Here is a 25,576-nt window from a genome sequence, read left to right as displayed (position 1 = left end):
CACATAATGGCAAGCATGGGAACTATGGCAGGGGATGGACCTGGTGGGGGTTATTGTGGGTGGCTCCAACTAGGATGCAGCTCCCACTGGTTTATGTGACAGCCAAGTGTGTGCTGGGCAGCATGAAGCTGGACTGCAACACTCACTGGTTCCAGTGGAAGACAGGACTGGAAACAGAACCGACCTAGCAAATGCAACCACAGCTGATTGGGGCGATGGACTGTGCAGGGCCCTGTACTTGCAAAACACACAAGAATCTAGTCCAGAATCACCTCAAAGTTTCTTTGGGGATTTCCCCATTCAAACGGCTGGAGTCAGAACAATACCCAAGAAGAGAAGTGCAGGTTCCATGGTCTGCCATGGAGTGCAAGTACCAGAGCCGAGCCTCCTCAGAGGCTCAGAATGGAGTATTGGAGTGCATAACCAGGTACACGTGGAGGATATGGCAGTCTATCAGAACCTGCAGAGGATACCTGGCACCACAAAAGAGGACAGAATAAATCAGTCCACTTATCCCAGCCATATGTTGCCAGTGAAAAACTATGCAAACAGAGACTCTAAGGTGGACTACATCAAACAGTGGATTCTACAGCGACTTCATTGTGCTTGGAATGTTTGGCAGCAATTCCTAACTGTTGAACTATCAAAATCACTTGAGCAAGACCCTTGGAGCATGACCTACATCAGGGATTTAGGATAGGTGGGAGGCTGGATGGGATTTCTCCCTTTATCTCCCCCTTTACCCCAGACACAGACAGAAAAGAAAATGTGGAAATAACAGTCTTACCCACTTTCCTGTAGCCCTTGAACCTTTGTGCACTAATTAACCATGTAAAGATTGTCAAAAAAAATATGAGACACATATCCTGGTATCTTAAAAGGAGAGAAAATGCAATCTATAACATATTCAGTTAAAATGAGGGATATGGAAGGTTGTCCCAGGACCCTGAGAAGCGGGTTGGGAACGCCTCTGAGCCGCCATGCCAGGGGCTGGAGTGAGTGGGGGAGGAGCTAGCTAGCACGATCCAGGCGGGGGCCCAAGCAGCTTGGCCCCGGGCCGCCATGCGGCCCGGGTGCGAGGGTCCCTGCCACGATTCCAGCCTAACACAGCCAAGCTTTCCACCACCTGCGCAGGTACATGGGGTGCGAGGCTCTCGGGCAGCTTTCCAATTTGCCGGGGTCCTGGTCTGATGGCCTCCTTCTGGGCGGGAAGGTTGTCCCAGGACCCTGAGAAGCGGGTTGGGAACGCCTCTGAGCCGCCATGCCAGGGGCTGGAGTGAGTGGGGGAGGAGCTAGCTAGCACGATCCAGGCGGGGGCCCAAGCAGCTTGGCCCCGGGCCGCCATGCGGCCCGGGTGCGAGGGTCCCTGCCACGATTCCAGCCTAACACAGCCAAGCTTTCCACCACCTGCGCAGGTACATGGGGTGCGAGGCTCTCGGGCAGCTTTCCAATTTGCCGGGGTCCTGGTCTGATGGCCTCCTTCTGGGCGGGAAGGTTGTCCCAGGACCCTGAGAAGCGGGTTGGGAACGCCTCTGAGCCGCCATGCCAGGGGCTGGAGTGAGTGGGGGAGGAGCTAGCTAGCACGATCCAGGCGGGGGCCCAAGCAGCTTGGCCCCGGGCCGCCATGCGGCCCGGGTGCGAGGGTCCCTGCCACGATTCCAGCCTAACACAGCCAAGCTTTCCACCACCTGCGCAGGTACATGGGGTGCGAGGCTCTCGGGCAGCTTTCCAATTTGCCGGGGTCCTGGTCTGATGGCCTCCTTCTGGGCGGGAAGGTTGTCCCAGGACCCTGAGAAGCGGGTTGGGAACGCCTCTGAGCCGCCATGCCAGGGGCTGGAGTGAGTGGGGGAGGAGCTAGCTAGCACGATCCAGGCGGGGGCCCAAGCAGCTTGGCCCCGGGCCGCCATGCGGCCCGGGTGCGAGGGTCCCTGCCACGATTCCAGCCTAACACAGCCAAGCTTTCCACCACCTGCGCAGGTACATGGGGTGCGAGGCTCTCGGGCAGCTTTCCAATTTGCCGGGGTCCTGGTCTGATGGCCTCCTTCTGGGCGGGAAGGTTGTCCCAGGACCCTGAGAAGCGGGTTGGGAACGCCTCTGAGCCGCCATGCCAGGGGCTGGAGTGAGTGGGGGAGGAGCTAGCTAGCACGATCCAGGCGGGGGCCCAAGCAGCTTGGCCCCGGGCCGCCATGCGGCCCGGGTGCGAGGGTCCCTGCCACGATTCCAGCCTAACACAGCCAAGCTTTCCACCACCTGCGCAGGTACATGGGGTGCGAGGCTCTCGGGCAGCTTTCCAATTTGCCGGGGTCCTGGTCTGATGGCCTCCTTCTGGGCGGGAAGGTTGTCCCAGGACCCTGAGAAGCGGGTTGGGAACGCCTCTGAGCCGCCATGCCAGGGGCTGGAGTGAGTGGGGGAGGAGCTAGCTAGCACGATCCAGGCGGGGGCCCAAGCAGCTTGGCCCCGGGCCGCCATGCGGCCCGGGTGCGAGGGTCCCTGCCACGATTCCAGCCTAACACAGCCAAGCTTTCCACCACCTGCGCAGGTACATGGGGTGCGAGGCTCTCGGGCAGCTTTCCAATTTGCCGGGGTCCTGGTCTGATGGCCTCCTTCTGGGCGGGAAGGTTGTCCCAGGACCCTGAGAAGCGGGTTGGGAACGCCTCTGAGCCGCCATGCCAGGGGCTGGAGTGAGTGGGGGAGGAGCTAGCTAGCACGATCCAGGCGGGGGCCCAAGCAGCTTGGCCCCGGGCCGCCATGCGGCCCGGGTGCGAGGGTCCCTGCCACGATTCCAGCCTAACACAGCCAAGCTTTCCACCACCTGCGCAGGTACATGGGGTGCGAGGCTCTCGGGCAGCTTTCCAATTTGCCGGGGTCCTGGTCTGATGGCCTCCTTCTGGGCGGGAAGGTTGTCCCAGGACCCTGAGAAGCGGGTTGGGAACGCCTCTGAGCCGCCATGCCAGGGGCTGGAGTGAGTGGGGGAGGAGCTAGCTAGCACGATCCAGGCGGGGGCCCAAGCAGCTTGGCCCCGGGCCGCCATGCGGCCCGGGTGCGAGGGTCCCTGCCACGATTCCAGCCTAACACAGCCAAGCTTTCCACCACCTGCGCAGGTACATGGGGTGCGAGGCTCTCGGGCAGCTTTCCAATTTGCCGGGGTCCTGGTCTGATGGCCTCCTTCTGGGCGGGAAGGTTGTCCCAGGACCCTGAGAAGCGGGTTGGGAACGCCTCTGAGCCGCCATGCCAGGGGCTGGAGTGAGTGGGGGAGGAGCTAGCTAGCACGATCCAGGCGGGGCCCAAGCAGCTTGGCCCCGGGCCGCCATGCGGCCCGGGTGCGAGGGTCCCTGCCACGATTCCAGCCTAACACAGCCAAGCTTTCCACCACCTGCGCAGGTACATGGGGTGCGAGGCTCTCGGGCAGCTTTCCAATTTGCCGGGGTCCTGGTCTGATGGCCTCCTTCTGGGCGGGAAGGTTGTCCCAGGACCCTGAGAAGCGGGTTGGGAACGCCTCTGAGCCGCCATGCCAGGGGCTGGAGTGAGTGGGGGAGGAGCTAGCTAGCACGATCCAGGCGGGGCCCAAGCAGCTTGGCCCCGGGCCGCCATGCGGCCCGGGTGCGAGGGTCCCTGCCACGATTCCAGCCTAACACAGCCAAGCTTTCCACCACCTGCGCAGGTACATGGGGTGCGAGGCTCTCGGGCGGCCAGTGCGCCTTTTGGCGCCAGGCTTCGCCTGCTGGCCGCCCGGCCAGGAAGTTCCTGAATTTGGTTTCTCTGATATGCTGCATGAGACGCTCCGTGCTGAACCCACAGTACTCTGAGAATATGTATTAGTCCTTAAGCTTTTCAAAGGCATTTAATCTTCCTCTGAAGAACCTGTAGTCACTTTATAGTGCCGATCGCCAACATCAGCTCACTTAAAAGGCAAAATTCCGGGCTTTTCCAGCAGGATGCCCCATTACCTGATAGGATGAGGGATCAGCAGAGGGGTCACAGAAGGCATTACTATGACACTGACTGGCATTCAAGAACCATACTCGGGGCTAGAATGTGTAAGGCATACGTGGACCAATGCCCTGACACTCTGACCCGATTGGACGGTTTAGAAGGGCCGGTGGAGTCTATGCAGGAGGCATGACAGTCTATAGGACGCTCTGGGCTGACCAGAGCAACCTCTGGCATAGTTAACACTGGCTGGCAACAGGCCTGGTTGGAGAGCGTGGTGGAGGCCTTGGCTGCGTGGAGCCTACCACTAAGGGGCACAGGAACTGGAGGGAGGCTGAGTTCTGGTCGGGTCACAGTTGTAATCCCTTGGCACAAATATCAATTCGGCTTTGACGCACCATGCCGGATTAGACCACAGCACAGTTTGGTGCTCTGGAGGACCAGGATAGACGTTGGACGGGCTCGGCTAGGCCTCAACCCCATCTGAGCCATATATGAGATATGCGTGGGTATGGACGAGCCGTGGCTGGGCTGAAACTCTCAACAGCAGGAACCAGAATGGATTGAAGAGCGGAGCTGGCCGAAGGACCTGCTGGAATGTGTGAAGCCCGACACCATGAAGGAGTCGGAGGGAGGAACCTGAACAGATCCTCTGACAGGACACTGACTCTGCAAATAAACGCAAGAAGCATGGAGGTAAATAACCCAGAAGAGGCTTTGGAATGTGACTCACTGGAATACACTTGGCTCGGGTGGGGCAGACCAGGCTGAGTCAGTTCACGTCATCCACTGGCAAGCCCAAGTGCTGAAACTGTGTGGGGGCCTGGCCGTGTTTGGTTGCGATAAAAAAAAAAAAAAAAAAAAAAAAAAAAACTAGTACAAAACACAAAATGCCAAGGTGAAATGGCCTGTGCTAGCAGGGAGTGCAACACCCGACCAGCACTCCTCCCACTGGTTTAGGTGAGGGACAAGAGTGTGATGGGCAGAGCCGGGGAGAGATGCGATACTCATTGGTTCCAATAGAGGTCGGGGCTCAGAAGAGAACCAACCCAGGGGTTAAAACCATCAGCTGATCGGAGTGATGGACGGTGGCGGGCACTGTGCTTACTAGTAGTACATGTAGGAGCCTGGACTGGGAATGCCTCAAAGTTTTTTTTTTAGGGGGATTCCCCTGAACAAAATGGAGGAATCAAAGCATTAATCAAAAAAAGATGGAAAATGGAGTAGATGAATCAACCACCTCAGCTTTATGCTTGCAGCGGAAAACTGGACAAGGGGAAACCCTAAGACGGACTATGTCAATCAGTGGACTCTGCACCAGCCTCATCATACCTGGACTGTTGCTGATGATATGTTGGTGCTTCTAATTGATCGAGGTGACGCTCTGCTGGCTCTGCCTACAAACCTGAGAGGGCCTCCCTAAGAGGCGGTTGAACTTGAACTGGACAAGTGGGATGCTGGACTCTGTATGGTGTAAACTTTTAATTAGGGAATCTCAACGGAACCTGAGCTGTGGTTATGCATCAAGGTGAAGGAATTCATGAGGGGGGAAGGGTTTGGGGTGAAGGGGGGGAATCCCAGTACCTATGAAATTGTGTCATGTAATGCAATGTAATTAATGAATAAATGAATATTTTTAAAAAAAAAAAAAAAAAAAAAAAAAAAAAAAGAACCACAAAAAAAAAAAAAAAAAAAAAAAAAAAAAAAAAAAAAATGAGGGATATGGACATCGAGTAGAGTGGATGAGAAACTGCTTAGGAGACGGTCACCCTACACTGCACTTCCTGTGTTTGTGTTATCGCTCCACAACAAATTCCATCTCGCTGCTAATGCACTCCCTGGAAGCAGGCAGGGAATTTCTCAAGTATGTGAGTCATTGCAATTGCTATCATGGACACAGATTTAGTTCCTGGCTCCTGTTTTTGACCTAAGCTTTTCATAATCTTGCAGGACTTTAAGGAGTTAACCAGATGATAGATCACTTTGCCTCTATGAGTAGCAAAAATGAAATAAATTAATAAAAATTATTTTTAAAGTAAGAGAAAAAAGTTTTCTTGAAGATTTATTTTTTACAAAGTCAGATATACAAAGAGGAGGAGAGACCGAGAGGAAGATCTTCCGTCCGATGACTGAATACCGAGTGACCACAAAGACCAGTGCTGTGTTGACCAAAAGCTAGGGGCCAGAAATTCCCTCCAGGTCTCCCACACAGGTACAGGGTCCCAAGGCTTCAGATTGTCCTCAACTGCTTTTCCAGGCCACAAGCAGGGAGCTAGACGGAAGCAGATCTTTCAATGTTAGAACCTGCATCCAATCGGATACTGGTGTGTTCAAGGCCAGGACTTTGGCCACTAGGCCACAGCGCCAGACCCAAGAAAAGTAATCTAAAAACAAGAATTGGTACTGCAGCTTTTGACACACAATTTAGAGGACCACATGCTTCTTCCTAGTGATTCTAAATAGGGCAGCACATTATTGAAGGAAAATCTCATAGGACACCACGGGAACGTATACAATGACTGACAGTAATCAGGACAAGTTAATGCTTCAGAATCAGTGCCCAGCCAGTGGGAACTGGACTTAGCAATGTGATCAGAGATCTCAGTTAACACTACATGAAGACAATAGTCAAAGCAAGTCCTAGAGAAACACAAAAGAAGTGCACATGGAGGAAATGTTAGACTCCAATCCTTCTACCCTAACAATACTTCATAGACCATCAGAATTTACCCACAGTTTGCTACCCCTAGAGGTTTGACCGATATGGAAAACACTTGCCATAATTAGCATATGAGAAATAAAAAGCAAGAAAAATATTGTCACCAGTATCAAAAGCTAAAGCAGGGCTCAGCCCTGTGACCTAGCACGTAGTCCTCGCCTTGAATGTGCCAGGGTCACATACGGGTGCCAGATCTCATCCCAGCAGCCCTGCTTCTCATCCAGCTCCTTTCCTGTGTGCTGGGAAAGCAGACAAGGGTGGACCAAAAGCTTGGGACTCTGCACCCACAACAGAGACCTGGAAGAGCCTCCTGCATCCTGCTTTGAATTGGCATGGCTCCGGCCATGGTGGTCACTTAGGGAGTGAATCATCAGGCAAAACATCTTCCTCTCTGTCTTTTCTATATATATCTCTGACTTTGCAGTGAAAATAAATAAGTCATAAAAAAAAAAAAAAGACAGAAAGAAATAAAGAAACAAAGAAACAAAGAAAATGTACTTCTTTAAAACCCTAACACAAAGGCCAGCATTGGGGTATAACAGGTAAAGCTGCCAACTGCAACACCAGCATCCCCTATGGAATCAACTGTTCCACTTCAAACCCAGCTCTCTGTTAATCTCCTGGAAAAAGCAGTGGAAGATCATCCAGTGCCTGGGCCCTGATCACCCACATGCAAGGGCTGGAGTAAGCTGCAGGCTCCTGGACTCAGCTTGGTGCAGCACTGGTTATTTTCGCCACCTGCGTAGTGAGCCAGTGGGCAGAAGATCTCTGTCTCTTACTTTTTAACTCTCACTTGAAAATGAACAAATAAAATGAACCAAAACATTTTTAAAAAAGGAAAGAAAGACATTTTTAAGGTTAATTTATTTATTTGAACGAGGGGAGAAAGATTCATCTTCTGGCTCACTCCATATATGGCAGCACTTTCTGGGCCAAACCAAAGCAAGGAAATTAGAGCTTCTTCTGGGTGTCCCACACTTGGGCAGGAACCCAAGCATTTGGGACATGTTAGGCTGCTTTCCCAGATTTTGTAGTGAGGAGCAGAACTGCAAAGGAAGCAGCCACAACTTGAACCCCTATGCAGTTAGCAGCTTGATTCACTGTAATACCACATTACTGAAAAATACAGTTTAAGCAATCACAAACATCAATTATCAGACAGTACTAGGATTCAGTCACTTCTGGGGATGGAAGATCAAAGAGACTGAGACCTGAATGGACAAAGGCTTTTTTCTAGATGAGTATGCGGTTTATACTGTTTACACTCTCACTGAAAACTTCACAGAAAATGAAGTTGTCAAGAATTTAGATTTCTTTCGCTGAGACCATTGCATAAACTCTGATTCCATGCAAGAGAGTAAAGATGTAACATTCCAATCAGGGCACAGCATCCATGCCTAAGTGAGCAAACTGGAAATCAAAGCACCAGGACAGGACAGGGAATGAGCTCTGGGAAGCAGCCTGCTTACACTTCACAGGGAGACCCACACTCAGCAGCTTCCCCACGTTCCCAGGCCTTGGGGATCACTCTCACTGAGGACACAGTGCACAGGGGGCTCACTGCACTGATGGAGGAAAACCTAAACAGCCAGAAATGTGCCAGTGTGGACCTGGGAACTTCTCACAGCCTGCAGTGCAGTGTCTCATCCAGCATCTTCGCTCTCTGCTGCAACCACACATTTAACATCACTCTGTGATTTTTTTTTTTTTAACACCAAATATGTTTGTTTAATACCAATTTGCCACCAAGAATTAATCACAACACAATTAAACTATTTCATCATCTGTAATTAGTAGAGGACTCTGGGTCACGGTTCAATCCCTATACACAGGAGCAGGTTAATATTAGTGGATAACAGGTGTTAGATCTTTCGGGTCTTTTGTCCCTTTTAAGAAGTTACCTAGGATGCCCAGCACAGTATCCTACTCGTTAAAATCCTCCCCTTGCATGGGCCAGGATCCCAAATAGGTGCTGGTTGTAATTCCGGTGATTCCACATCCCATTCAACTCCCTGCTTGTGGACCTGGAAAGCAGTGGAGGACAGACCAAAGCCACCAAAATTTCACCTTCACAAAGAGCCTTTGTTGGTACAAATTATCCTCTGACTAAACAAACTTGTGGCTACAAAATGAAACTGCTGTGTATTCCAAGCTCACTACCCTAGGATGTACCTGGGCCTTTGCCAAGGTTGTACTCCCTAAGTAGCCAGGGCTGAGAGAACGCAGAGGGCATCAATCATTTCTTTAGATGACATTCATATGTCACCAAGGAATGGAGCTCTGAATGTCAACCATATAAAATAGATGGACCACTATAGACGCCCTCCAGTTTTAGGGCATCAGCTGCCACTCTGAATAGCAACTGCCAATCTATTGCTATCTTTCAAGGGGAATAAGTGAGCCAGAGGATAAGTTAGTCTGTTTGTTATACTTTTGGGCCTGGTGCATTGGCTTAGCAGCTAAAGTCCTCGGCTGGAGCGTGCAGAGATTCCATATGGGCCACGGTTCTAATCACAGCAGCTCCACTTTCCATCCATTCCCTGCTTGTGAGCAGGGAAAGTAGTCAAGGACGTCTCAACTCCTTGGGACCCTGCACACCTGTGGGACACCTGCAGGAATGTCATGCTCCTGGCTTCGGATCTGGACAGCACTGGCTGTTCCAGTCACTTGGAAAGTAAGTCATCAGATGGAGATGTTCTTCTCTGTCTCTCCTGTCTGTATTTCTGGCTTCCTAACAAAAACAAATACAACCTTTAAATAAACAAAAAAATACAATAAAAAAACCAATATTTCTGAAATTCAGAAAAACAAAAAGAATGCAGTGAGGACCATGTAAATGTTTCAACGGGGGATCATATGTTTTGAACATTCTAATAAAATGTATGCACTTAAGTTAGGTAAAAGGAGAAGAACTAAAATTTTGAAGCTTAATTTAGTTTTTTTCTTATTTACTGGGCAGAATTTTTCATCCACTCTCTCACTTCGTACATTCCTGCCACAGCCACAACACCAAAAATAAGTCAAGCTTTCACACTGCTAGCCAAGCCACAGTCTCTGCCTCCCAGCCTGGACAGTAGCTGCACACTGCATTGGCACAGAACTGAAACCCAGCAATTCTGATGGAGACACAGGAGTCCCAATGTCATCTGAACCACTGTCACACACACCCACACAGGGCAGTGAGGCCTTCCTGTGCTGTGTCAGGTGGGCATTCACTGCTTTTCTCCAATGCCTTTTGTTCATAGGAAACATTACTTGTAAAGAGCATACACTTATTATGTGGGGACAAAAAAAGGATAGATTAGTAAAGTTGAATGAATTTTATCTTGGGAGCAAATAGTGCATAGTGTTGTAGATTCTCAGGCCAGATGTCAGCACTTCCGTTCAGGAGGAAGATCTGGACATTTAGGGGTTTATTCCCTGCCTTAATACTCTCTGGCTCATCCTCTTCTAAAATTCAGAGGGGCGTCTAACCCCAATTATGAGAATCTAGGAAAAGGGGACAGGTGGCAACATATCAGAGGCCATCAGGTTAAATCAAATCAGGGAACAGGCACCTTAATGGCTTATTGCTCCAGATTTCTAGAGAAGTCCCTTTGGTCCCCGTGCACACCCTTGGCTTGTCTACAAGGGTACTGTGCCACCCCAGGCCTCTGCCAAGCACAACGCCAGCACCACATGTGCCCCTCAACCTTGCAGCAAAACTCAGAGGAAAACAAGGCTGTTTGTTCTAACTGCTGGAGTCTGTGCTGCTCTGGTGTCAGCAACAAGAAAACTGCCCCAGACCATTAGGAGGAGCTTCACTGAGGACTGAGATGGGGGCTCCAGATGCTGTGGCTCAACTCAAAACACACCTTTACATAAAGAAAAAGGAAATCCTGCCCAACATGAAGGTTGAACTGTCCCTGGGTACTCTCCCCTCCTCACTGCACAATGGGTTCAACTGGGAGTCCTAGTTTCAAGGTCAGTGCTGCAGAGTGAGGACCCCACGTTCCCCTCCTGGCCCCTGCCCCGGGGCCTCAGGAGATGCTCTCACACACTCACCCTTCCCAGCTTCTGACCAGTCGGGGGTCCTGCAGAGACTCCTGCGGGGAGGGAGCTCACAGGGCAGCACTGGCTCAGCCACCTGCACCTCTCCACCAGCACAACCAGCAACAAGGCTTTGGTGGTTTCACAAGGTTTCCTGGGCGCCCCTGATTAGACCGCTCCCACAGACCTTGAGTGTGCCAGAAAATGCGCAGCCAATCAGAATCATAAAGCACAGAAAGGCAGGCAGGTAGGATGGTGGAGGGGGGAGTGAGGGGCAGGGTTTCACCTCAGGCGGGAAGGGGCCTCCTCTCTTGCAGCTTGAGCCTTCCAACAGCAGGAGCCACTGTCGCCTCTCACAACAGTCCACCTCCTGGCCTCTCCTTCCCTCTCTGCTTCAGGTTTAAGTCTGGAAATCCAGAAACAGATCCCAGGAATCTGCAGGCGAACCACATTGAATGTTAAATAGATTCTGAAACTTTTCTTCTTTACACTGGCTTTTTTTTTAAAGCTTTATTTATTTTATTACAGAGTCAGATATACAGAGAGAAGAGACAGAGAGGAAGATCTTCCGTCAATGATTCACTCCCCAAGTGAGCAACAGTGGTTGGTGCGCGCTGATCCAATGCCGGGAACCAGGAACCTCTTCTGGGTCTCCCACGGGGGTGCAGAGTCCCAAAGCATTGGACCATCCTTGACTGCTTTCCCAGGCCACAAGCAGGGAGCCAGATGGGAAGTGGAGCTGCCGGCATTAGAACCGGCACCCATATGGGATCCCGGGGCGTTCAAAGCGAGGACTTTAGCCGCTAGGCCACGCCGCTGGGCCCTACAATGGCTTTTTTACCCATTAGTTCATTTGACTTTTTAAAATGCAGATCTGAGATCCTGGCTTGGGATCGGCCCAACTCCCACTGATGTGGTCCCTTGGAGAGTGAATCAAAGGACAGAACATCTTCCTCTCTGTCTCTCCTCCACTCTGTATATCTTACCTTGCAATGAAAATAAGTAAATTTAAAATATATATATATAAAATTGAAGAATATTTGAAAATATGACATAAAGTAATTTTTACAGTCTCATTTCTCTGACTGTTGTTCATTTCCTGGTAAGTATTTTATGTTTTCATAGTGTTCCATATCTGTTTCTTATTAGTACATCGTAACTTGATGGTATATATTGATCTCCGGTCTGAAAATCTTTCTTGATTCTCTCGTCAGTTTAAGTTTGGTTTTCCACAAAAGGCCCATGAGTGTACATTGATAGTACTGTGGCTTAAAACATGACCATTCTGCTACAATTTTCTTTCTGTTTTATTTCATGATTACACATTCACAGCAATGTATAAGAGACAAAGCAAGAAGAGGGCTTGTCCAGATTCAATCGAGCCATAGAAAACCTGCAGTGACATATGTAATTCATATTTTATTTCCTATGTCATATTTATGGTATGTTATGCTCTGTCATGTTATGTTATGTATTTTGTAACTTAGTTTCCACAACTTATGGCTTTTGGTTTCTGTTTTAAAACATTTCTTTTAGGGATGTTTTAATTTTTTTTTTTTTGTTGGAAAGTCAGATATACAGAGAGGAGGAGAGACAGAGGAAGATCTTCCACCTGCTGATTCACTCCATAAGTGGCCACAATGGCCAGTGCTGTGCCAGTCTGAAGCCAGGAGCTCAGAGCCTCCAACAGGTTTCCCATAGTTATAGGCTTCCAAGGCTTTTGGCTGTCCTCAACTGCTCTTGCAGTCCACAAGCAGGGAAATGCATGGGAAGCAGGGCTGCTGGGATTAGAACTGGTGCCCACATGCAATCCCAGCACATTCAAAGCAAGGACTTAAGGCTTTAAGCTATTACCCCGGCACCTATTTAAATACATCTTATTCTAAATATTTCAGAAAACCGTCTCATAATCTTGTGAGCGATTACAAGTTTTATGAAGAATTGTGTTTATATTCCTGAAATTGATTATTTACATGGCATTTCTTTCTTAATGAGTTTCAATAATTTATTTTGATATTTAGTTATTTAGTGGAAAAACAGATTTACATAGAGAAGGAGAGACAGAGAGAAAAGCCTTGAATCTGCTCGTTCCCCTCATAAATGGACACAATAAGCAGAACTGAGTTGATGAGAAGCCAGGAGCCTCATTCAGGTATTGTATGTGTGTGCAGGCTCCCAAAACTTGGTACCATCCTTGACTGCTTTCCAAGGCCACAAGCAGGGAGCTAGGTGGGAAGTGGAGCTGTAGAGTATGAACAGCACTATTACGGGATCCCAGCACATATACAAGCAGAGAATTTAACCAATGAGACAATGCGCCAGACCCTTATTATTTGTTGATTTTGCTAATGGATTGCCACAATGGCTGGTTTTCACCATATGCAACACAAACTTGAGACTATAAATGGATCCCCACCTACTGTGCTGGTTTATGTGACATGTTCTGTGTTTCTTCCTGTGTTTTACAAACTTATACAAGCCTTGTCTGCCTCCTCATGTCTTGAGCCCTATACGCCTGAAGCTAGGCCTGGATGTGTATATCTCTGACCTTGTTCCAGGGACTATAGGTTATCTGCAGTTTCAACACCTCACATGAATGTTACCTATGTTCATCCTTGCAGTTTGTCATTATAGAAATCTATCATTTGTGCCTGGTACGGTAGCCTAGTGGCTAAAGAACATGCCTTACACTAGCAGGGATCCCATTTGAGCAATGGTTCTTGCCCTACTGGCCCCTACTTCCCATCCAGCTCCCTGCTTGTGGCCTGGGAAAGCAGTGGTGGATGGCGCAAAGCCTTGGAAATCTTACCAGCATGGAAAACCTGGAAGAAGTTCCTGGCTCCTGGGTTAGGATCAACACAGCTCTGGCCGTTGCAGCCACCTGTATATTCCTTGTGCCCTATAGCATATGCCAGCTGCCTGTAAAGCAATATTATACAATCTGATCAATAATCAATATTTCCCTCCACCCTCCCCCTTCTCTCTAAGTCACACTGAGCTCCACCTACTACTCACATCTCACTCCTTCCTTCACCCTCCTCTGTCTGAAGTTCCCTAGCTAGCTTTCCTCACTGAGAATCTGAGCGGCCACAGCCACTTCTCCCACTCCCCCTCTCTCTTCCTCTGCTTCAAACTGCAGTTTTTCCAAGGTTTAAGCTTTTTCTTTTCTCTTCTGTACACTTCACCTACACCCAGCCCTAATCCGGAGGGATGGGCTAAAGGACAAGCAAAGTTACATCTACTGGCAAACAAAACAAAACAAAAAGTTACTTGCCTTATCTGGACAATAGGATACTGGACCCTGTGCTTGGTATATGCTTGCAATCAAAGAATCTCAATTGAACTTGAACTGTGGCAATGCAGCAAGGTGGAGGAATACACCATGGGGGGAGGGTGCGGGGAGGGGTGGAAGGAATCTCAGTACCTATAAAACTGTGTCACATAATGCAATATATTTAATAATAAAAAAAATTTTACTTGCAATACTTGTTCAGGAACTTGCTATAACAGAGCCCTCCTAAAGCAATGAATATTCAGCCAGAGATTTCTACACCTTCAATTTTGATTTAGGGCCTAGTGTGTTAGCCTAGTGGCTAGAGTCCTCAACTTTAAAGCACCAGGATCCCATATGGGCACCAGTTCTAATCCTGGCAGTCCTGCTTCCCATCCAGCTCCCTTCTTGTGGTCTGTGAAAGCAGACGAGGATGGCCCAAAGTCTTGAGACCCTGCACCCACCTGGGAGACCTGGAAGAAGTTCCTAGCTCCTGGCTTTGAATTGGTGCAGCTCTGACCATTGCAGTCACTTGGGGAGTGAATCATCAGACAGATCTTTTCTGCCTCTCCTCCTCTCTGTATATCTGACTTTGCTATAAAAATGCATCTTTAAATGGGCACGGGAAATGGGCAGACACTTCACAAAGGAACAAACCCAAATGGCAAATAAACATATGAAAAAATGCTCAAGTTCCCTGGCAATAAGGGAAATCCAAATTAAAACATCAATGAGGTACCACCTAACGCCAGTAAGACTGGCCCACATGAATAAAAGCACCAACGACACTTGTTGGCGAGGTTGCGGGGAAAAGGGAACCCTACTCCACTGCTGGTGGGGCTGCAGGCTGGTACAGCCTCTATGGAAATCAGTATGGAGAATATTCAAAGAACTCAAATTCAACATACCATATGATCCAGCAATAGCACTCCTAGGAATATATCCAGAACACTTGTTCTATGAGAAACCAACATGCACTCCTATGTTCATAGCAGCACAATCAGTAATTGCAAAAACATGGAAACAACCAAAATGCCCATCAAAAGAGGATTGGATAAGAAAGCTATGGTTCATCTACTCCATGGAATACTACTCAGCTATTAAAAAAAACAAAATGCAGTTCTTTGTGGCCAAATGGGCCAAACTGGAAACCATAATGCTAAGGGAAATGAGCCAATCCCAAAAGGTTAAATACCACATGTTTGCCTTAATTTAAGATGATATGATGTTATGTATAACATGTTATGTTTTGAATGTTATATGTTGTGTATAAACTAAAATTGAAGTATAGGTGAGGTGGTCACAGAAGGTGGCTGGGAACCCGCATTTACTTTTAACATATTGGTTACTCATTACTATGTCAATTAATTCCATAATGATGTAAATTTTTGCTGATGGTATGTTGGAGCTTTCAATTGACTGGGATCATACTCTGCTGGCTCTGTCATCAGACCAGAGAGGGTATACCTAAGAAACCGTTGAACTTGACGGGACAATAAGATGCTGGACTCTATGTTTGGTATACGCTTGCAATGGGGAAATCTCAACTGAACTTGAGCTGTGGTTATGCAATAAGGTGGAGGAATCCACCATAGTGGGAGGGTTTGGGGAGGGGTGGGGAGAACCCAAGTATCTATGTAACTGTGTCACATAATACAATGTAATTACTGAAGTTAAATAATAAATAATTTAAAAAAAAAAATGCATCTTTAAATTTTTTTTATTTGAGTGAAATAAATATTGTCTAAATATAAACATAATAGCTAGCCTCTTGTGCCATTGAACAGTGTTTGTTTGTTTTTAAATACAACTTTTTTAAAAAGACGTAGTGTTTTTATTGCAAAATAAGACATACAAACAAAAAGAGAATCTGATCTATACATGATTATGTGAACAGATTGTATTTCAATCAGATAATTTGGGCCTTCATGACATCCTTGACAGGCACTAAGAAATTCAAAAGTTTCCAATTCTGGCACTCTCTTTAACTTCCTTAACAAGATGAATTGGGAATTAGCACTTATAAAAATAGTTTTTAGGCAAGTTGTGGTAACCTAGTGCAAATGTCCTTTCCTTGCACATGCTGGGATCCCATATGGGTGCAGGTTCATGTCCCAGCTGCTCCCCTTCCCTTCCACCTTCCTCGACTGCTTGTGGCCTGGCAAAGCAGTCGAGGATGGTCCAAAGCTTTGGGATCATGCACTCATGTGGGAAACCTAGTGAAGGCTCCTGGCTGCTGGCTCCTGGCTCCTGGTTTTGGATCATCTCAGCTCCAGTGGAAGCTGCCACTTGGAGTGAAGCACCAGATGGAAGATTTTCCTCTCTGTTTCTTCTTATCTCAGAAATCTGACTTTCTAACAGTAAGCAAATAAATCTTTTTTTTTTTTTTTTTTTTAAAGATTTATTCATTTTATTACAGCCAGATATACAGAGAGGAGGAGAGACAGAGAGGAAGATCTTCCATCCGATGTTTCACTCCCCAAGTGAGCCGCAACGGGCCGATGCGCGCCGATCCGATGCCGGGAACCTGGAACCTCTTCCGGGTCTCCCACGCGGGTGCAGTGTCCCAATGCATTGGGCCGTCCTCAACTGCTTTCCCAGGCCACAAGCAGGGAGCTGGATGGGAAGTGGAGCTGCCGGGATTAGAACCGGCGCCCATATGGGATCCCGGGGCTTTCAAGGTGAGGACTTTAGCCGCTAGGCCACGCCGCCGGGCCCAAGCAAATAAATCTTTTTAAAAAATAATTTTTGATGATGCACTTTGAAGTATTTACAAATCTCTGTGATGTTGGAATCATGTGAAACAAAAATGTGTACATGCATAAAACATGTATTTAAATAACTTCAAATGACTGAACTAATATATACACCTATTCAATGTAAATTTTGAAAGCTATAGTGACAGGTACACTTTTAGACAAGTATGATGAGTCTCTATATAAAGTTCAATAAACCGACCAGGCACTAGGCTGAAGTCACAAGACAATAAGTCTTGCACACACCAGGATCCAATATGGGCATCACTTCATGTCCTGGCTGCTCCACTTCTCATACAACTCCCTGCTTGTGCTCTGGGAAAGCTTTACAGGACACTTCAGGGCCTTGGGACTGTGCACTTAGGTGGGAGACCTGGAACAAGCTCCTGGCTGAGGGTTTCAAATTGGCTCAGCTCCGGCTACTGGGGTCACTTTGGCAGTGAATTAGGGGGTGGAAGATTTTTTCCTGTTCCAATCTCCCTGTAAATCTGACTTTCCAATTACAAAAAAAAAAAAAAAAAAAAGATGAGCCCAGAGGGGTGCACGGTGTCCTAGTGGTTAAAGTCCTCCTTTGAATGTGTCAAGATCCCATATGGGAGCAGATTTTAAAACCCAGCAGCCATGCTTCTCATTCAGCTACCTGTTTGTGGCCTGGGAAATCAGTCAAGGATGGCCCAGGGCCTTGCGACCTTGCTCCCAGGTAGGACACCTGGAGGGAAGCTCCTGGCTCCTGGTTTCGGATCAGCTCCACTCCGGTGGTTGCTTGAGGAGTGAATATTCAGATGGAAGATTGTCCTCTCTGTCTCTCCTCCTCTCTGAATATCTGTCTTTCAAATGAAAATAAAATAAATCTTTTTAAAAAGTTAAATCTCTAAGAAAAATAAGAAATAAAGAAAATAAGGTAAAAAAAAACTCCTGATCACACTCTCCTCCTCACTGCACTACTTGGAAAAATATGAGGCCTGAAGCTCAAAGTCAGTGCTGCAGAGTGTGGACCCCATGTTACCCTCCTGGCCCCCACCCGGGGGCCCTGGGGCCTCAGGACATGCTCTCACACACTCACCCTTCCCAGCTTCTGACCAGTCGGGGGTCCTGCAGAGGCTCCTGCGGGGAGGGAGCTCACAGGGCAGCACTGGCTCAGCCACCTGCGCCTCTCCACCAGCACAACCAGCAAGGTGCCTATGGCGGCGCCCAACAACAACCTCCTGCCTGCTGCCACAGGGCTTCCTGGCACCCGCCAGATTGGACCGCTCCCACAGACCTTGACTACACATGATGTCACAATCCGCAGCGAATCAGCATCACAAATCACAGTCAGGTAGGATTCTGGAGTGAGGGGGGGAGTGAGGGGCGGGGCTTCACCTCAGGCTGGAAGGGGCCTCCTCTCTTGCAGCTTGAGCCTTCCAACAGCAGGGGCCGCTGTTGCCTCTCACATCAGTCCACCTCCTGGCCTCTCCTTCCCTCTCTGCTTCAGCTTTAAGTCTGGAAATCCAGAAACAGACCCCAGGAATCTGCAGGCGAACCACATTGAATGTTCAATAGATTCTGAAACTTTTCCTCTTTACATAGGCTTTTTTCTTTAAAGCTTTATTTATTTTATTACAAAGTCAGATACACAGAGAGAAGAGACAGAGAGGAAGATCTTCCGTCAATGATTCACTCCCCAAGTGAGCAACAGTGGTTGGTGCGCGCTGATCCAATGCCGGGAACCAGGAACCTCTTCTGGGTCTCCCACGGGGGTGCAGAGTCCCAAAGCATTGGACCATCCTTGACTGCTTTCCCAGGCCACAAGCAGGGAGCCAGATGGGAAGTGGAGCTGCCGGGACTAGAACCGGCGCCCATATGGGATCCCGGGGCGTTCAAAGCGAGGACTTTAGCCGCTAGGCCACGCCGCTGGGCCCTACAATGGCTTTTTTACCCATTAGTTCATTTGACTTTTTAAAATGCAGATCTGAGATCCTGGCTTTGGATCGGCCCAACTCCCACTGATGTGGTCCCTTGGAGAGTGAATCAAAGGACAGAACATCTTCCTCTCTGTCTCTCCTCCACTCTGTATATCTTACCTTGCAATGAAAATAAGTAAATTTAAAATATATATATATAAAATTGAAGAATATTTGAAAATATGACATAAAGTAATTTTTCCAGTCTCATTTCTCTGACTGTTGTTCATTTCCTGGTAAGTATTTTCTGTTTTCATAGTGTTCCATACCTGTTTCTTATTAGTACATCGTAACTTGATGGTATATATTGATCTCCGGTCTGAAAATCTTGCTTGATTCTCTCGTCAGTTTAAGTTTGGTTTTCCACAAAAGGCCCATGAGTGTACATTGATAGTACTGTGGCTTAAAACATGACCATTCTGCTACAATTTTCTTTCTGTTTTATTTCATGATTACACATTCACAGCAATGTATAAGAGACAAAGCAAGAAGAGGGCTTGTCCAGATTCAATTGAGCCATAGAAAACCTGCAGTGACATATGTAATTCATATTTTATTTCCTATGTCATATTTATGGTATGTTATGCTCTGTCATGTTATGTTATGTATTTTGTAACTTAGTTTCCACAACTTATGGCTTTTGGTTTCTGTTTTAAAACATTTCTTTTAGGGATGTTTTAATTTTTTTTTTTTTGTTGGAAAGTCAGATATACAGAGAGGAGGAGAGACAGAGGAAGATCTTCCACCTGCTGATTCACTCCATAAGTGGCCACAGTGGCCAGTGCTGTGCCAGTCTGAAGCCAGGAGCTCAGAGCCTCCACCAGGTCTCCCATAGTTATAGGCTTCCAAGGCTTTTGGCTGTCCTCAAGTGCTCTTGCAGTCCGCAAGCAGGGAAATGCATGGGAAGCAGGGCTGCTGGGATTAGAACTGGTGCCCACATGCAATCCCAGCACATTCAAGGCAAGGACTTAAGGCTTTAGGCTATTACCGCGGCACCTATTTAAATACATCTTACTCTAAATATTTCAGAAAACCGTCTCATAATCTTGTGAGCGATTACAAGTTTTATGAAGAATTGTGTTTATATTCCTGAAATTGATTATTTACATGGCATTTCTTTCTTAATGAGTTTCAATAATTTATTTTCATATTTAGTTATTTAGTGGAAAGACAGATTTACATAGAGAAGGAGAGACAGAGAGAAAAGCCTTGAATCTGCTCGTTCCCCTCATAAATGGACACAATAAGCAGAACTGAGTTGATGAGAAGCCAGGAGCCTCATTCAGGTATTGTATGTGTGTGCAGGCTCCCAAAACTTGGTACCATCCTTGACTGCTTTCCCAGGCCACAAGCAGGGAGCTAGGTGGGAAGTGGAGCTGTAGAGTATGAACAGCACCATTACAGGATCCCAGCACATATACAAGCTGAGGATTTAACCAATGAGACAATGCGCCAGACCCTTATTATTTGTCAATTTTGCTAATGGATTGCCACAATGGCTGGTTTTCACCATATGCAACACAAACTTGAGACTATAAATGGATCCCCACCTACTGTGCTGGTTTATGTGACATGTTCTGTTTTTCTTCCTGTGTTTTACAAACTTATACAAGCTGTGTCTGCCTCCTCATGTCTCGAGATATCTCTGACCTTGTTCCTGGGACTATAGGTTATCTGCAGTTTCAACACCTCACATGAATGTTACCTATGTTCATCCTTGCAGTTTGTCATTATAGAAATCTATCATTTGTGCCTGGCATGGTAGCCTAGTGGCTAAAAGTCCTTGCCTTACACTAGCAGGGATCCCATTTGAGCAATGGTTCCTGCCCTGCTGCCCCACTTCCCATCCAGCTCCCTGCTTGTGACCTGGGAAAGCAGTGGTGGATGGCGCAAAGCCTTGGAAATCTTACCAGCATGGAAAACCTGGAAGAAGTTCCTGGCTCCTGGGTTAGGATCAACTCAGCTCTGGCCGTTGCAGCCACCTGTATATTCCTTGTGCCCTATAGCATATGCCAGCTGCCTGTAAAGCAATGTTATACAATCTGATCAATAATCAGTATTTCCATCCACCCTCCCCCTTCTCTCTTAGTCACACTGAGCTCCACCTACTTCCCACATCTCACTCCTTCCTTCACCCTCCTCTGTCTGAAGTTCCCCAGCTAGCTTTCCTCACTGAGAATCTGAGCGGCCACAACCACTTCTCCCTCTCCTCTCTCTTCCTCTGCTTCAAACTGCAGTTTTTAAGGTTTAAGCTTTTTCTTTTCTCTTCTGTACACTTCACCTACACCCAGCCCTAATCCGGAGGGATGGGCTAAAGGACAAGCAAAGTTACATCTACTGGCAAACAAAACAAAATAAAAAGTTACTTGCCTTATCTGGACAATAGGATACTGGACTCTGTGCTTGGTATATGCTTGCAATCAAAGAATCTCAATTGAACTTGAACTGTGGCAATGCAGCAAGGTGGAGGAATACACCGTGGGGGGAGGGTGCGGGGAGGGGTGGAAGGAATCTCAGTACCTATAAAACTGTGTCACATAATGCAATATATTTAATAATAAAAAAATTTTGCTTGCAATACTTGTTCAGGAACTTGCTATAACAGAGCCCTCCTAAAGCAATGAATATTCAGCCAGAGATTTCTACACCTTCAATTTTGATTTAGGGCCTAGTGTGTTAGCCTAGTGGCTAGAGTCCTCAACTTTAAAGCACCAGGATCCCATATGGGCACCAGTTCTAATCCTGGCAGTCCTGCTTCCCATCCAGCTCCCTTCTTGTGGTCTGTGAAAGCAGACGAGGATGGCCCAAAGTCTTGAGACCCTGCACCCACCTGGGAGACCTGGAAGAAGTTCCTAGCTCCTGGCTTTGAATTGGTGCAGCTCTGACCATTGCAGTCACTTGGGGAGTGAATCATCAGACAGATCTTTTCTGCCTCTCCTCCTCTCTGTATATCTGACTTTGCTATAAAAATGCATCTTTAAATTTTTTTTATTTGAGTGAAATAAATATTGTCTAAATATAAACATAATAGCTAGCCTCTTGTGCCATTGAACAGTGTTTGTTTGTTTTTAAATACAACTTTTTTAAAAAGACGTAGTGTTTTTATTGCAAAATAAGACATACAAACAAAAGGAGAATCTGATCTATACATGATTATGTGAACAGATTGTATTTCAATCAGATAATTTGGGCCTTCATGGCATCCTTGACAGGCACTAAGAAATTCAAAAGTTTCCAATTCTGGCACTCTCTTTAACTTCCTTAACAAGATGAATTGGGAATTAGCACTTATAAAAATAGTTTTTAGGCAAGTTGTGGTAACCTAGTGCAAATGTCCTTTCCTTGCACATGCTGGGATCCCATATGGGTGCAGGTTCATGTCCCAGCTGCTCCCCTTCCCTTCCACCTTCCTCGACTGCTTGTGGCCTGGCAAAGCAGTCGAGGATGGTCCAAAGCTTTGGGATCATGCACTCATGTGGGAAACCTAGTGAAGGCTCCTGGCTCCTGGCTCCTGGCTCCTGGTTTTGGATCATCTCAGCTCCAGTGGAAGCTGCCACTTGGAGTGAAGCACCAGATGGAAGATTTTCCTCTGTTTCTTCTTATCTCAGAAATCTGACTTTCTAACAGTAAGCAAATAAATCTTTTTTTTTTTTTTTTTTAAAGATTTATTCATTTTATTACAGCCAGATATACACAGAGGAGGAGAGACAGAGAGGAAGATCTTCCATCCGATGTTTCACTCCCCAAGTGAGCCGCAACGGGCCGATGCGCGCCGATCCGATGCCGGGAACCTGGAACCTCTTCCGGGTCTCCCACGCGGGTGCAGTGTCCCAATGCATTGGGCCGTCCTCAACTGCTTTCCCAGGCCACAAGCAGGGAGCTGGATGGGAAGTGGAGCTGCCGGGATTAGAACCGGCGCCCATATGGGATCCCGGGGCTTTCAAGGCGAGGACTTTAGCCGCTAGGCCACGCCGCCGGGCCCAAGCAAATAAATCTTTTTAAAAAATAATTTTTGATGATGCACTTTGAAGTATTTACAAATCTCTGTGATGTTGGAATCATGTGAAACAAAAATGTGTACATGCATAAAACATGTATTTAAATAACTTCAAATGACTGAACTAATATATACACCTATTCAATGTAAATTTTGAAAGCTATAGGGACAGGTACACTTTTAGACAAGTATGATGAGTCTCTATATAAAGTTCAATAAACCGACCAGGCACTAGGCTGAAGTCACAAGACAATAAGTCTTGCACACAACGGATCCCATATGGGCATCACTTCATGTCCTGGCTGCTCCACTTCTCATACAACTCCCTGCTTGTGCTCTGGGAAAGCTTTACAGGACACTCCAGGGCCTTGGGACTGTGCACTTAGGTGGGAGACCTGGAACAAGCTCCTGGCTGAGGGTTTCAAATTGGCTCAGCTCCGGCTACTGGGGTCACTTTGGCAGTGAATTAGGGGGAAGATTTTTTCCTGTTCCAATCTCCCTGTAAATCTGACTTTCCAATTACAAAAAAAAAAAAAAAAAAAGATGAGCCCAGAGGGGTGCACGGTGTCCTAGTGGTTAAAGTCCTCCTTTGAATGTGCCAAGATCCCATATGGGAGCAGATTTTAAAACCCAGCAGCCATGCTTCTCATTCAGCTACCTGTTTGTGGCCTGGGAAATCAGTCAAGGATGGCCCAGGGCCTTGCGACCTTGCTCCCAGGTAGGACACCTGGAGGGAAGCTCCTGGCTCCTGGCTTCGGATCAGCTCGGCTCTGGTGGTTGCTTGAGGAGTGAATATTCAGATGGAAGATTGTCCTCTCTGTCTCTCCTCCTCTCTGCATATCTGTCTTTCAAATGAAAATAAATAAATCTTTTTAAAAAGTTAAATCTCCAAGAGAAAAAAAAAAAATAAAGGAAATAAGGTAAAAAAAAAAACCCTCCAGATCACACTCTCCTCCTCACTGCACAACTTGGAAAAATATGAGGCCTGAAGCTCAAAGTCAGTGCTGCAGAGTGTGGACCCCATGTTACCCTCCTGGCCCCCGCGCGGGGGCCCTGGGGCCTCAGGAGATGCTCTCACACACTCACCATCTCAGCTTCTGACCAGTCGGGGGTCCTGCAGAGGCTCCTGCGGGGAGGGAGCTCACAGGGCAGCACTGCCTCAGCCACCTGCGCCTCTCCACCAGCACAACCAGCAATGTGCCTATGTTGGCGCCCACAACAACCTCCTGCCTGCTGCCACAGGGCTTCCTGGACGCGCCTGATTGGACCGCTCCCACACACCTTGACTACACATGATGTCACCATCCGCAGCGAATCAGCATCACAAATCACAGTCAGGTAGGATTCTGGAGGGGGGGAGTGGGGGCGGGGCTTCACCTCAGGCTGGAAGGGGCCTCCTCTATTGCAGCTTGAGCCTTCCAACAGCAGGGGCCGCTGTCGCCTCTCACATCTTCCCTTTCTGTTTCATGTTCAAGTCTGTAAACCAAGAAACAGATGGCAGGAGTCTCAGATACACCTCACCGGATGTTCCATAGCTTCTGGGACTTATCTTCTTTATATTGGGTTTTTTTTTTTTCCCATTAGTTCATTTGACTTTTTAAAATGCAGATCTGTGCCCGGCAAGTTGGCATACTGGCAACAGTCATTGCCTTGAACACACCAGGGTTCCGGTTCTAATCCCAGCAGCCCTGCTGCCTACCCATCCTGCTCCCTGCTTGTGTCCCGGAAAAGCAGTTAAGGACAGCCCAAAGCCTTGGGATCTGGAGGAATTTCCTGGATCCAGGCTTTGGATAGGCACAGCTCCCGCTGATCACTTGGGGAGTGAATCGAAGGACAGAACATCTTCGTCTCTGTCTCTCCTCCACTCTGTATAATTTACTTTGCAATGAAAATAGATAAATTTTAAAATATATATATAACTGAAGAATATTTGAAAATATCATATAAATTAATCTTTTCAGTCTCATTTCTCTGACTGTTGTTCAGTTCCTGGTCTGTATTTTTTGTTTTCATAGTGTTCCATATCTGGTTCTTATTAGTACATAGTAACTTGATGGTATATATTGATCTCCTGTCCAGATATCTAGCTTAATTCCTTCATCATTTTAAGTTCGATTTTCCAACAAAAGGCCCATTAGTGGTACATTGATAGTTTGTGGCTTAAAACATGACCATTCTGCTACAATTTCCTTTCTGTTTTTAATTTTCTGATTACACATTCACAAAGTGAGAAGAGGGCTTGTCCAGATTCAATCGAGCAAAAGAAAACCTGCAGTGACATATGCAATCCATATTGTTTCCTATGTTATATTATGATATGTTATGCTATGTCATGTTACGTTGTGTTATGTACTTTTGTAACTTAGTTTCCACAACTTATGGCTTTTGGTTTCTGTCTTAAAACAATTGTTGGGCCCAGCGGCGTGGCCTAGCGGTTAAAGTCCTCGCCTTGAACGCGCCGGCATCCCATATGGGTGCCAGTTCTAATCCCGGCAGCTCCACTTCCCATCCAGCTCCCTGCTTGTGGCCTGGGAAAGCAGTTGAGGATGGCCCAATGCATTGGGACCCTGCACCCACGTGGGAGACCTGGAAGAGGTTCAGGGTTCCTGGCATTGGATCAGCGCACACTGGCTGTTGCGGCTCACTTGGGGAGCGAATCATCAGAAGGAAGATCTTCCTGTTTCTCCTCCTTTCTGTATATCTTACTAATAAAATAAAAATAAATCTTTCAAAAAAAAAAAAAACATTTGTTTTAGGGATGTTTTTAAGAATGTTTGTTGGAAAGTCAGATATACAGAAAAGAGGCGTGACAGAGGAAGAGCTACCACCTGCTGATTCATTCCCCAAGCAGCCACAAAGGCTGATGCTGCGCCAGTCTGAAGCCAGGAGCTCAGAGTCTCCACCAGGTCTCCCATAGTTATAAGCTTCCAA

The sequence above is a fragment of the Ochotona princeps genome, chromosome 25 (genome assembly GCF_030435755.1).
Source record: "Ochotona princeps isolate mOchPri1 chromosome 25, mOchPri1.hap1, whole genome shotgun sequence".
Classification (NCBI taxonomy): Eukaryota; Metazoa; Chordata; class Mammalia; order Lagomorpha; family Ochotonidae; genus Ochotona; species Ochotona princeps.
This window is presented reverse-complemented; position numbering follows the sequence as displayed.